General features: G+C 38.2%; 1 pseudogene; it reads right to left on the reverse strand.

Annotated features, from left to right (window-relative positions):
- Positions 1–288: 288 nt before the first annotated feature.
- LOC139044314 (olfactory receptor 5A2-like) lies at positions 289–1,136 on the reverse strand (annotated as a pseudogene).
- Between the last annotated feature and the right edge of the window lie 4,933 nt (positions 1,137–6,069).

A 6,069-nucleotide genomic window follows, 5' to 3' on the forward strand; every position in this document is an offset into this window, starting at 1 on the left:
AAACAGATCACATGGTCATAGTAGCTAAACATAATGGCACCAGGAATCAAGAAAACCAGATTTTAATTTCTGCTTTTTACATAGATATTCTTGTGACATACAAAAGGTCACTTAAATATTCTAAACCCTGTCTTCATTATAGGGGAAATAATACCTGCACAAATATTGTTCCTAGTGAAGTAAATTTTTTGTCCTCTTTGCCATCCTCTTGACAGCCGCTTTGATCTCCTTGCTACTCAGACTATAGATAAGAGGATTTGACATGGGGATAAGGGTAGGATAGAATACTCACAGTACCTTGTCCTGCTTTTCAGAGTGTCTAGGGCTAGGATGCAGGTACACAGAGAAGCCTGTGCCGTAGGAGACTGTTACACCTGCCAGATGGGAGGCAAAGGTATTGAAGGCCTTGGCAATAGATTTTATGGAGGATATTTTCAGGATGGAAGCTGCAATGGGTGGAAACCATGGATTAAGAGGATAAAGAGAAAAGAACCAAGGGCAGTAAAACAACTAGCAGAATATCAGTCTTTTGGATGATGAAAGGATTGGAGTGAGGCAAGGAAATAATTTGAGCTCTATCACAGAAGAAATGTGGAATTTTATTGAGTCCACAGTAGTAGATATGAAAGCTAGGGACTGTTTGAACTAAGCTACTAGGGAAAGCACTGCCATAGGCCCCAGGAACCATCTTCTGACAAAGGCCAGAATCTATGATAGCTGAGTACTGCAGAGGCCTACTGATAGCAACATATCTGTCATAGGTCATCATGGTTAAGGAGAAGGACTCAGTGAGACATATCCAGCACCCAGTAAAATACTGGGTGGCACAAACAATGAAGGAAATCATTTTTTCACCCTTTAAGACGTCTCAAAGCATCCTTGGTTTGGTGGAAGAAGAATAGCAGATATCTATAAATGACAGGAAACCGAGAATAAAGTACATAGATGTGCGCAGGTGGGAGTCCATCCTGATTAGGATGATGAGACCCAGGTTCCAGAGGAGGGTCACAAGGTAGATCCCCAAGAAGACTGGAAAGAGGGTAAGCTGCAGGCCTTTTTCATCTGAGAGTCCCAGGAGAACAAGCAGCCACAGAGGTGTGATTTCTCTTTCCTTCCGTCTTCCTACTTGGTGACATTTGCTAAGGAAATGGATTCATTCTCAAAAAACAAAAATCTATACTCTTCATTTCTTCGCAGTCATGCATCTGACTAAATATACATCTTAAGTCGTCAAAGTTGATTTAATCTGTGTCTTCTACCTAGAATCACCAACCTTAACTGAAAAATGTTCTTGCATAAATACTACCATTCTCTTTGGGGAAAAAAGAGAGTAAATGGACATCATTAGTACCTCGTCTCCTAAAGTCTTAATTTCATGTTTTCCCATTCCAATTTTACAAATATATGAGAATTTGAAATTGACTAAATTAGGAAAATGCTGTCATCTCTCTATAGAGTGAAACAGAATGATTCTGATACAGCACAGCTCTGAAATTAATTCGGTGCTTGAATAAGTCCATGCTGAACCTTATAGTTAAATGAGGATGGTGAAGCAAGTTCTTTTATAATCCCCTTGGGAACTAGTATTCAATTAATCTGTAACCAGGGAAGTTGGACAATTCTGTAACTTCCTTTCTACCTTCATAAAGTCAGGACAGATTTGAGAATAATGTAATGAGTTGGTGGTAAGAGTCACACACCAAGAAGTAGCTTGGAAATCCATGTGACTTAAATTGATGACTCTAGGAAGGCCCCTGAGAAGTTAGATAAGACCAGGTTGTAGGAGACAATATGCCCCCATCCATACAGGTACAGATTTTTCTTTCCTCAACTCAGAGATATTTATGAGTTAAACTGCTTGTGACAGTGATTCTTGATCTTATTTTGGCAAGTGATAATTTCAAAAATGATGGAAATTCTGGAACCCCTACCCAGCAAACTGCAATGACTTACCACCTTCGCATATGGTTTTACTGGATTCTCAATCAAACACAAGTCTATTCGTGGTTCCCAGGTTGAAGACTTCTCCTACAAAGTAGAGTGGCTTGATCTCATAAAGGAGTTAGGATGCTTAGGCAATGAATACGGACATTAGGAAAATGAGGCAAAATTTCTGAAAGTCTTTCTCTTTTTCTTCTTTGGAGCCAGTCCAGAGAAGGCAAGGACTAAGACTTCATGCCAAATGCTAAATAACCAAAAGAATATTTTTGCATCAGGCACTATGTGCCCTCTTTAAGACGCAACAGCTGTTGTCTCTCCAGATAATTATTAGAACATCTAGCAACACAGCACATTTTAATTCAGATGAATTCAATATAGAGATAAACCCATGGGAGGCTGTGAAAGGTCAAAAATAGATGTTAAATATTTCCTGGAAGTTGTGTACATGGGTGAAATTAGAAGTCTTCGAGGTTTCCCGGGAGAAAGGCTGTGACATTAACAGAATAAGCTATGTCTATGAACTATAAATATTTGTCAGCATTAGACATCTGGGAATATCTTCCTTCTCCACAATTATTTCCCAGCCTCCTAGTTCCAAAAATTAATGAAAGAGAAAATGCCCATAGAAGCATAAAGTTATTTCCTGAGGGGTAACATAGAAGGGTTTATTTCTCAAAATCACATCAATCATTGCTTCATGGTGCACTGTTTTGAGAAAAAAATTTGAAGGAAAGAAGAGATTATATAGAAAAGAAAATCAAGATGTTTTCCTTCAGCATGGAAGGAGAAATGATAGCAGAATATGTAATTACCAACCCATACATAGTTGTGGTTCTTTCCACAGGGATAATGAGTGGAGGGAGAATTTCATGAGAATACAGCAGAAAATTGCATTCTTCTTCATCATCACCATCACCATCTTAACCAACAGTCATAACAAAAAGGTTATTAGGGTAGCTACAATACATACTGTTCTTCTACTTCTACTCATGGACACATTCACAGCTTCCTCTAATGTCCATTCATTCAATATGGTAACCTTAAGCCTCACATTCTGTCTCCTAAACACAGATAATACTCAGAAAACTGCCTCTATATTTGTATTATATCCTTCAGGAAACTCAATTAGATGTGTGCCGAAACTTCTTCCTCTACTTTCCACATTACTGAAACATCTATTATTTATATTTCTCTGCTGTATTTTGTTTAATTTTTACAGATCTCTCTTCCAGTAAATTCATTCTATCATAAGTTGTGCAAATTGCCTGTTTAAGTGATCCATTCAACTTCAAAATTCAACCATAATATTTTGTTTTCTCTCTAGAGGTACCATTTTCTTCGTTGCCCAAATGGTCAGCTTTTTTTTTTTTTTAAAGATTGGCGCCTGAGGTAACATCTGTTGCCAATCTTATTTTTTTTATTTTTTTTCTTCTTCTTCTCCCCAAAGCCCCCCAGTACATAGCTGAATATTCCAGTTGTGAGTACCTCTGGTTGTGCCAGGTGGGATGCTGCCTCAGCATGGCCTGATGAGCAGTGCCATGTCTGCGTCCAGGATCCAAACCAGTGAAACCACAGGCCACCGAAGCACAGCACATGAACTTAGCCACTTGGACATGAGGCCGGCCCCCAAATCGTCAGCTTTGATAGCTTCTTATTCTTTCATCATACTTTCCATAATATCTTTTATTTAAACGTTTGAAATGTACTTATTTAAATTATTTTCTAATAATAGAAATACATAGTTTTGCATGCCTCATTCTATAGTTGGATGTCATTGCTGACTCTACCTCAGGTGCCCTGCTTATTTGTATGTTTAGTGATTTTTATATCTTAGGTTCACTTTTCTTTGAAATTTATCTGTGGGAATCATTGATGCTTGGATTTAAAATGTATTCCTTTAGATATGATTTATGTTACTTCTGTCAAATACTTTGAAGTATTTTGACTTGTTATTTTGGGGGTAACAATCATTATAATATCTAGACAGCATATTTCCGTAAGTAGATAGATGAGATTAAAATGATCAAATAAAAGGAGTGGCACCAGCATTTTAGCAGAGAAAGACATTCCCTGTTTTTGTAACAACGAATTGTAACAGTGAATTGGGTATCCATCCACAAACAAAAGTACCTTTGTGAATTATGGTATCCAGCATCATACACCAAGGGACACAGGAGGAATCTTGCCAACCTATGCATACAGTAATAGGCAGACAGACCTCAGTATAGGCTACAGAGCCAGCAGGATCCAGAGAGATATTCCTAACCTATCTTGGCCACAGTCAAGTAAAGCCTGAAGAGTGCTGACTTTGGCAGACAACCATGAATGAGAGAGACTTTGTGGAAGCCTAGCTAACTGAATTTATATGTTCTTTTTGTACTCTGCAATTTTACAGGTGAAAACAGAATTTAACAGAGTTCAAAAACACATCTTTAAGAAATTGCAGAACTAGAACTCAACGTCTGCCCTTCATCCCACAGTAATTACTGACATTTTAGATTAGAGATTATTCTTTTCACTGAAGGTCAGAGAATTTGAGTGAGGATAAAGAGAATCTGAGGAAGAGCCCTAAGTGGAGGGAATGGAAGTGAGAAAGAGGGAAGAGTTAAAGAGTGGTAAATACTGAAGACCATAAACTTTGCTCCACTTAGGGCCTATTGGAAGAATCACATGGATATTGAGAAAGCACAGACCACTGTTTTCTATAAATCTTGCCCTATCCTTTGCTCAGACCCTTCAGGGATAAATACTTCTTGCCAAAGATTGAAATTTCTTAATTCTTTTTCAGAGGATTTTTCCAAGTCTTCCTTTTACACTCCAAGAAGGATGCTTTTGGCCATGAAGTTGTCTGTCCACTCACACCCAGACAGATACCCACAACTGAGGATCCTCTTAAATGTGTTGTTAAGGCAGAGGTGGAAGGATAAAGGACAATTAGAGGAAGAAAATTCTCCAGGTTCTGTAGTCATTGTTGTCATGGAGTATTTTCCCTGCTAATTTCACACCCGACTTTACCATGTCCTTTCTTATTCAATTTCCCACTTCCCCATGGTCCCATTATAATCTCATGATTATATCTTTTCCTTTTATAAACTTGGAGTCATTTGAGCTGGAAAGGAGCTAGAGATTATTTTTAAGACGAGGAACTTGAAGCCAGTGGGGCTAAAATAATTGTCAAAGATGACAAAGCTGACTGGTAATATAGCTTGATAACAACAAATTAGATATGTGGGCACTTCCCTGTTTACAAAGCACTTTCACTTTAGATAAATACATACATACATCTTCTTAAATCCCTGATCTGAATCAATCATCACATGCCTCCCTGTGAGGCAGCTATGGTCTGATTTCCTATGTGGCTAGGGCCGCAGGCTCTCATTGCCAGTGCTGGTGTGTGTGCTGGTGGTGTCCTCTGAAACCTCTATTCAGGGCATCCCACTTCTGCCTGGGATATTCACACCTTTGATGTTGCCCCCACTGCTGGAAATACTAGCAATAAAATAATTTCAAAAAATTATTTTCAATTTTCACATGTAAAATTTTAATGACTATTTTATTCTATCCTTGCTGAAATATAAATAAATGCATATCAATTAAAAATAAACTTTAAAAAATAGAATAAGTGAAGAAAGAATCATCTGTGTGGCTTCCAAGATTCTTGTCATTTCCCTACGTATAACATCCATCAGAACCTCTGTTCTCAAAACGTAGAGTTTTATCTACCTGAGTGTAATCAAAGACACAGGGTTTTTAAACTAAATTCAATGGTGATGACACTGTTTTAGACAGATAACTTGGTTGTGGCAGCTAAACATTACGACACCAGGAATCAAGGATGCAGGTTTTAACCCCTGCTCTCTACCTAGCTATCTTATGACCTACAAAAGGCCACTTGCATCTTCTTACCTTGTCTTCCTTAAGAGGAAATAACAGCTGCACAAATATTATTCCTAGTCAGGTAAATATGTTAGCCACTTTAACACTCTCTGAGGGCCTCTTTGTCCTCCTTGTTCCTCAGATTATTGATAAGAAGATTTAACATGGGGATAAAGATAACACAGAACACTGACAGCACCTTGTCCTTCTTGTTGTAGTGGCCAGAGTTTGGAAGTAGATATACAGAGAGGC

The sequence above is a fragment of the Equus asinus genome, unplaced genomic scaffold (genome assembly GCF_041296235.1).
Source record: "Equus asinus isolate D_3611 breed Donkey unplaced genomic scaffold, EquAss-T2T_v2 contig_800, whole genome shotgun sequence".
In the NCBI taxonomy this organism is placed as follows: Eukaryota; Metazoa; Chordata; class Mammalia; order Perissodactyla; family Equidae; genus Equus; species Equus asinus.